Below are 9,015 nucleotides of genomic sequence, written 5' to 3' on the forward strand. Positions count from 1 at the left end.
GGTTGAGGTAGGCTTGCGGCAGAACTTAAATTTGTGAAAAACACAATATCTGTTAAGTGCAATAAAACAAGGTATGCCTGTATGTTGATTTTTATACCCTGCAAATTTACTGAATTTTTTTTTATAGTTCTAGCAGTTTTTTTGTAGACTCTTCAGGGTTTTTCTCTATATAAAATCATACCCACAAATAGTGACAGTTTTACTTTTTCATTGCCAATTTGGGTATCTTTTATTTCTTTTTCCTGCCTAATTGTTCTGGCTAGGACTTCCAATACTATGTTGAATAAAACTGGTTAGTGTGGGCATTCTTGTCTTATTCCTAAACTCACAGAAAAGCTTTTCACTGGGGAATATGATGTTAACTGAAGGGTTTCCATACATGGCCTTTATTATGTTGAGGTACATTCTGTCTATACCCACTTTGCTGAGAATTTTTATGAGTATATGTTGAATTTTGTCAAATGCTTTTTCTGCATCTATTGAGATGATTATATGATTTTTAATCTTCATTTCTTAATGCAGTCTATCATACTGATTGATATATAATGGTCTATTTTAAGTTGATAGCAAGTTTAATCTGTATGCATTCTAAAACTCTGCTTTTTTTCCTGGAGTTTTATCTTGTTCTTTCATTTGGAACATATTCCTCTGTCTCCTTGTTTTACTGACTCTCTGTTTGTTTCTATGTGTTAAGAGAAACAGCTGATTCTTTCAGGCTTGAAGGAGTAGCCCTGTGTAGGAGATGAACCACATCTTTAATCTTGCCCTAGCTCTTGATTTTCTCTCAAATCGTCTCTCTGTTTCAGAACCACTGAGCCTGGCAGCAGCCACAGGAGCAATGGGGAGTGGCAGGGCACCAGCCCATGGACAGGCAGGACACTTGCCCATCAGATCACACAGTGTGTTGGTGCCAGCTAGGTAGAAAGAAAATGTAAAGATGCTACCTGCCTTTTTTGGCACTAGAAGGTAGAAGAAGAGTGCCAAAAATAGCATCTGCTAGTGCATTTGTCCCCAGAAATTTCCAACAGGCTTTTGATCCTTTGGCAGATGCTTTAATGTTAGCAAATTAATCTGCCTCACATATGATCTAGGTGCTTTTCAGTTTGCTGCTTTTGCACTGGGTCCTGGATCAAGAGTCTTTGTATGAGCCTTCTAAGAGCAGAATTTCCATTCCTTATAGCCCTGTGTTTCTCTTGGATATAAGGTTTGTTAGTTTTTGAAGCTAGCTGTTTTGGGAACTTATCTCTCAGGTTAGGTCCCCTGGGTTGGATGCTGGATGTGAGACACAAAACCTTTGCATCACAGAGAGAAGCTCTGTGTATAGGAGATCCCTCCCAATTCCTCCTGGCGTGGGCCACATGTCGGGGGCAGGGGGTTTGGAGAGACTGTGTCTCTTTTCCTTACCCATCTGAATGTGGCCTTTTAATTTTTGATTGTGGAAGATCTGTTGAGCTAGTTTTCAGGGAGATTTTTAGAGGGAATTAATTGTATATATAGCTATATATTTGTTTTGTCTTTGGGAGGTAAGTTTAGGATTTTCCTAAGCTGCCATCTTGAAATGCCTCCTCCAAAAGCATAAATGTTATTGTTAGTTTTTCAACATGGTGGACAGCCCTCCTAAATTGGCTGAATAAAAGGGCTACCAGGAACAAAAGACCCAAATTATCTGGGTGTTTTTGTTTGTTTGTTTACGATTTTATTTATTTGACAGAGAGAGAGAGAGAGAGCACAAGCAGGGGAAGTGGCAGGCAGAGGGAGAGCAAGAAGCAGGCTTCCTACTGAGCAGAGAGCTCCACATGGGGCTTGATCCTAGGACCCTGGGATCATGACCTGAGCTGAAGGCAGACGTTTAATGGTCTCAATTCATCTGTTTTTTAAAATAATATTTCCTAGTTAGACTTCAGGAGGTAACATATGCCACTAAAGAGATGACACTTAACAGAAATAATTTCTAGTCCTCTGTGTGTGTTGTAAATGATAATGGCACCATAAATCCTTACAGATTAACATGTACTGTTATATAGTAAACTGGTAGTGGTGAGACCAGGGCTGGGATTCAGGATGTCTAACATTCAGTCCAAGGCTCTTTCTCGTATGACCTACTGTCTCTGGCAGTCTCATTTCCCTGCATGCATAGTAAAGCTGGAACTTTGTCTTCTTATATTTGTATCCCCAGAGTCTAACCCAGTACATGATATGGAGTAGGTCCTGAATACATGTTTGTTGAATAAATGAATGAATCTAAATTTGGGCTTGCCCAGGAAGAATCAGTACCTCTCTGAATAGTCAGGGTAAGCTAATTTTAGGCCTTGTAGCCTAAGAAATTATCAACATGTTTTATGGAATTATCTTAATCCCAGGAATGGTTCGTTAAAGTTGAATCTCCTGAGATGAGATACTACTCTGTAGGAAAGGAGGGAATAATTTATGGGGATCAGATTATTATCCTGTCACAGAATCATATATTTGTTTATTTTCCCTTGAATTCTTATGATTTTTCAAATAATCACTCATTACATGCAATGATATAAATCTTTTATCCCTAAGATGTGAATGGCACACATATGAGTAACTATTGTTTTTAAATACATAGCATTTCTAGAACTCTGGCCCAGAAGAATTATTATTATGATTGGTCTTGCAATTTTAGTAATATACCATTTAAAATTATTATTCAATAGTTTTATTGTCTTTGGTTGTCCAACTAGTTTAAAAACTCCTTTGGATCAATTTATGCATTGTATTCATTTCATAGCTCCCTCCTGCCTAATAAACAACTGAAAGCACAGCAAAGATGAATTTCTGAGCACACAAATCAAGGCAAAGAATGTAGCTCTCTCCTTTGAGAGAGCTCTTAGTGAGGTCTGAAAATGTTTTGGGAAAATATTTGTCTTTTCAAATTTTCATCTTGATCCAACTTAATAGATACATGTAGCTAGAATGGAATTCTGTTTTATCAAACTCCTCACAGTTTTTCCTAAGAGTATATATTTTTTTATAATGAAACTTTTTGTTAGTAGGGCAAAATATGTAGACAGAATTAAGAGAGCTACTTTTAGGATATTTGAGTTAAGAAAAGCCACATATGGCTCTCCTTCTCTTCCTATTTTTCCTTCTTTTCCTGCTCACTTAACATGTTTAAAATCTGTAGGTGTATACTTTCCATTGTTAAAGTGAAAGGGAAATGAATGATTGCTTCTGCTTATTTGTCAAATGTGTAGTAAATGCCTATTATTACCGGAGAGGGAGGTAATAAAAAGAAACAGTCACTGATGGCAATAAGCAAAAGGAGAAATGCTATAAATAAAAACAATTGTAATAACTTTAACAAAGGGGTAGAAAGTATAAAGACCTACAAAGGCTACAGAGACAAAGCTGTGATCATTCAGGAGAGAACAGATTACATCAACCTGGAAGGATCTCTACCTTGTATATGGAAAATTCTGATGGTTTTTGATGGGGCAGGCTGCCCCTAAATGTACCACTTTGGCATATTGATTTTTAAAAATTAAAGTTACTTAAGCAACAGCTACTGCAAAAAGGACACTATCCTCCTTTGTACACCTGAAAGCAGAATATAAATCTTCCATGTGAAAGGTGCCCTCATTATGTCAGGAGGTAAAGCGGGAATTTAGGGCTGAGAAGACTGGATAAACAAACCTTGTTGCTTCACTATTTACTACCTCAAGCTCAAATTCATCTATCTTGTCAATTCTTCACAAATTTATTGTTTCAAAAGGATATAAAGACTGCCTGCTTTGGTCACTTCTTTGAATATTATATTTTGATAAGCATATGAAACTAAATTTGTTTTTCCCCTGTTAATCTATCGTATATCAATTTAATTATCAGGCCATCCAAGAAACCTAGAAATGAAGAAGTTTTCTTCTTTACATTACATAAAATTTATCTTATATTTCCTCTCTCTTTTTATAGCTTATTGGTTAAGGAAGGGTGAGAATTCGTGGGGCAGTCCCAGAGGCAGTTGGGGTTCTCAGGGAGGCTGAACACATAACAAAATTTTAAAGCTCTAAGATTTTCTCAACTAGAACTTTTTAGTTCTCTGGCTTGATCTCTCCAGCTTGTATCAGCAATCTTTTACTGTATAACAAACACCCCAAAACTGAGTAATTTTAAACAAAAGCACTTTCATATTTCTCATGGGTTTGCGACTTGACTGGATGGTCATTCTGGTGATCTGCATGGGTTCACTCATGTGGGTTGGCTGAAACCTGACAGGCTGGAACAGCCTGCACCTGGCCTCTCTCGTGCGGTCTTCACATAGCAGTAGTAGCATTTCAAGGGGACAAGTTCCAGTGTATTGGAGCACAGGTGCCCATGATCCTATTGGCTGAGGAAAGCCGCAGGGCCACAGCCAGAGTCAACCCAGGAGGTGCTACACAAAGGCATGAATGCTGGGAGATGCGACTCCCTGGGAACCACTGGTGTAACAATCTACCACACAGTCCAATACAGAATTCTCTAGAATATGAACAGCATGCCCAGGGAAGCTCAGAGTATAGGAATTTATTCTACAGTGTCCTGGGTTGGTTTATTTCTGCAGATATCTGATATGGAGTGACTAGACAATTCATAAATTATAATAAACCATTGCAGCATTTCCTATAAGGACTTTTCTTCCTCCCTCCCTCCCTCAACAATTCCCCTCCCTCCCACCCTTCCTTCCTTCTTTCCTTCCTTCCCCACTTTCTCTCTTTCCTCTCTCCCTCTCCTCTTCCTTTTTTCCTTTCTCCCTGGAGGACAATTACTTACTCATGCTAAATTAGGGAGCATTAAACACAATCTTAATCTAACGATCTTTGCACAAACAACCTTTCTCCCCATCCATCTGCCGAGGATATGTGGTCTCCAGTTTCATTTCCTTTAAATTATACAATGAGGACTTCTTGTCTAACATTTTATGTGATTTTCAATGCTTATAATTAATGTATTTGATATTTTGTTTACTTTTCAATGCCACGAATGACCCTTATTTACCTCCTAATTAATTTCTCATTAATTTTGTTTTTATGATGTTTAACATTTACTAGTAGAGCCAACAAAGAGGAATGGTCCCAAACCAGATCCTTTAGCACTGAATCTTGTATTCCTCAAACTATATTTCCTCCTGTTTATTATTAGCATTGATTTACCTTATTTTAGCTGGTAATCTGACTATAAGGTTGTGGTTTGATGTATAACTTGGGTTGCTTTTCAGAAAAGAGATAATCATTACATATCAAATAAACCTCAACTTGTAACTAAGTGAATTCAAAGTACATTTTAAGATAGATTTTAGTTTTCATTAAGCTTTAAGGTATAATTTAACAAACAGTAGAGTGCCAAATAGGAGGAGGATGTTGAGTACTTCTTTCTGTTGTGCCTTTTGTAGGAGTCAAAATTTCCCAGTATGCCAGGCCATTATATGGGGGATAAGTTCGGCCCCTCTAGAAGCCACATTAACACTCTCAACTTGTACTACCTGGCTTAAAGCAGGAGGTAACTTGGGCATTAGAATAGCAGGTCCTTGAGCAATTCATATTCTTTGTCTTATATATAAGTGTCAGGTTAAACAAACAAACAAAACAAAACCTATTCATTACCAACCTCAGGAGTGCTAATGTGAGTTCTGTGAAATCTCTATTATCCGTGGATTGCCCTGAGCTTCATCATTTTATCATCGTCATTATTAGTCATATTGTTCTCCTTACTTTGTCATCAATGAGCACATTTTTTGTTCAGGCACATGTACATTTGAAGGAAATGAAGAAAAGAAGGGGAACATCAAAGAAAATGTCAGAGCCTTTCTTTTGGCTCAATGAAGCAATTTTAGGGAGTAGGGAGGAAAGGTTAGATAGATTCACCATATTCCTCTTTGGTCAGATTACCTTTGGGACATTTGTTTGATACTGAGATAACATCAATCACAACCCAGTGCCGTTTTTTTCCAGAGAATAATGAATATGTTTAGTGAAGGATAGTTAAAGGAATTGGGGATGGTTAACCTGAATAAAAGAAGGCCTGGGGGTATGTGGAAACATCTTCAAATATCTGAGGGAGTCCTGTGTGGTTTCAAGTTATTTCTAGTAATAGAAATACTTTGGATGAAATAAGGACATTTGAAATATAAGATCAGCTGTTGTTCAGCAGACATCTCATCTCTTCTGATAATCATTTACTAAATGAAGGACAACCAGAACTTACCACCATCTTCAACCTCTACTGGTCCATTTTCTTGTGTACTGATACACTAGGTTTCATAATCCTTAGTTCTGACTGTGACTCCTTTCTAAATATTTGCACCCACACTAAATATTTTCACCCACCACTGCTTTCCAGTTTATCACATTTCTTGTATTAAAGCTTATTCCATGATTTCAGAAAACCACAGGCCCAAAATGTGGTTTAATTTAAATCACTTAGATTAAGACCCCAAATCAGGGAAGCCTGGGTGGCTCAGTGGTTTAGCGCCAGCTTTGGCCCAGGGCATGATCCTGGAAACCCACAATCGAGTCCCGTGTCGGGCTCCCTGTATGGAGCCTGCTTCTCCCTCTGCCTGTGTCTCTGCCTCTCTCTCTATGTCTCTCAATAAATAAATAAAATCTTGAAAAAAAAAAGACACCAAATCAGTAAACCAAGACTTAATACCTAGCTTTACTGCAGTTTCAGCCCTGGGGAACACCTAAAGCAGTCAACATAAAATTTCCTGGTCAAAACTAGGAAATTTATTGATAGGCCCTTTCCATTCCTCTTAGGAAGGTAACTTTGCCTAAACAATCATTCGTTGCTAACTTCTTTCCTTCTTTCTTTCTTTCTTTCTTTCTTTCTTTCTTTCTTTCTTTCTTTCTTCTTTCTTTCTTTCTTTCTTTCTTTCTTTCTTTCTTTCTTTCTCTTCCTTTCTTTTCTTTTCCTTCCTTCCTTTCTCTCTCTGTCTCTTTTGAGAGAAAGAGAGTGTGTGCATGCATGAGCCAGAGACAGGGGGAGGTGCAGAGAGAGAGGGAGAGAGAGAATCCTAAGCCATCTCCACACCCCGTGCAGAGCCCTACATAGGGCTCAGTCTCATGACCCTGAGATCATGACCTGAACCAAAATTGACTTGGCTCAACCAACCAAGCTACTCAGGTGCCCCACTAATATATCCCTTTTTCCTTTTTCTTTTTTTAATGCACTCTCTCAGCCTTTAAAAACCTTTGCTTGTTTTGCTCAGTGGAGCTTCCCTCTACTTGTTAGACAGTATGCTCCTTGATTCACAAATCATTTAATAAAACCAATTAGATCTTCAAATTTACTTGGTTGCATTTTGTTTTTTTAACAGACTTGGTGGCAGTGTTGGGATCTGAAATGAACTTCTGATGGCATTTGGGGACAATGAGAAACACAGGCAGGGACCCAAGAAGCCCTTTGAGTTCTTATAGTTTCCTAGGCTGTTGATAAGTTTCTTTAGTTTTGAGCTTTGCTCTTTTTGTTTGAGCTACTGACCTAACTGGCTTTCCAGTGCAGGGTTAATGTATTAGTTTAGACTAACAAAAGTCTAACAGAACACCAGTTCTTTGCCCTTGGTTCAGTCTGTGATTCCACATGGGAGTCCTTTCCCAATTTCCAGGCTACTATCCCTGTTTATTGGAGTTTGCTGATTGAGTCCTTTCCCTGTTTCCCATTCCTAGTCTCCATTTACTGGTTTAGGAATTGCTGATGGTGTGCATAGCCTTTTCTTGGCCAGTTATTTCTTTTGTTTACTGTTGGTATGTTAAGGTGCACAAGTTTGTTTGTCTTGTTTTGTGTAAATAAAAGCTTAGCTGATAGGATGCTTAAAATCCAAAGAATTAAGAACATCAACTTCTAGCACACCTGCTTATCTGAAAGTCTAAAAACTATAGTGTTAAGAGCTGTGAATATCTAAAGAAATGGCAAAATTTTAGAATTGCAATGTCCATTGTAGGGAATACTTCAATTAGGTAAGATCATTCCAGAAGTGCACTTGACAGCAAGTTTCCCAAATTAAACAGAATGGGAAACAGGCAGTTAAAACAGGCAATCAGAAGACTCCAAAAGGTTTTAAAATCCCAAAATAATTTCATTGGATGATTCATTGCAAAAGGCTAAAGAAAAAATAAAGATGTAAGAGGTATCTAAGACAAGACTTGTAAGACTGATATTAAGACAAAGAAATTAAAGGAACCTCTTTAAGGGAAAAAAAGTTAGTTTTTTTCTTTGCTCCTTGTCCTGTTTCTGTTCTTGTTAGGACTTGCCTCCCCATCTTACACACACCTTGATGTATGTCCTCCTTGTAAAGGTGAGGGGTTGATGATTTCTTTGGAGTCTTCCAGCTCAATGGATAACATCTAAGAAGTGACTATGTGAGTTTGTCATGTATGTTTTCCAAGACCAATGACTCACCAAAGCCCCTGGCTCCAGGGTATAAGCGACTTATGCAGGATACCTGAGCAATTGTTCTTGTCCAACCAATTCTGGATGCCTGAGACAACATGTACACGAGACCACCTTCCTCAATAAAACCCCCAGAGCCCAAGCAAAGGTGAGCCTCATGCTTCTTTTCCTTTCTGGATCTCCCATATGCTCTGTATCTGCTCTCTCCATGTCTTCAGTAAACTTTGCTCCTACCTCCTCCCAGTTTGTGTTTGATTTCCATCTTGTGCAAAGTCGAGGACCTCTTGGCTGGTCCTGTGGGAACCACACTAGGTCCTTGGACCCAGCCTGCCTGCACCAGTGTCACTCCTACCGCTCCCTTCTATCCTCCTTTGAGGACTTATTCTGTTAATCAATCCTCTGTCAAAATTGTTTTTCCACTCTGAAATGATGCCACAACCAGAAACAAAAGTCCACCAAGTTAATAGACACTTACAGACACTCTCCTATCTATCTTCAAAGGAGGGCTCCTGAACTCCTCCCAGAGTTCACAAAACTGAGGGATTTTCTAGTAAAAAAAAAAAAATCATTCACTGATTTTTGCAACATCTTTCATCTAAACTAAGAGGAAACTGATAGCTACCAGAG

This window comes from Canis lupus, chromosome 15, assembly GCF_048164855.1.
Source record: "Canis lupus baileyi chromosome 15, mCanLup2.hap1, whole genome shotgun sequence".
Classification (NCBI taxonomy): Eukaryota; Metazoa; Chordata; class Mammalia; order Carnivora; family Canidae; genus Canis; species Canis lupus.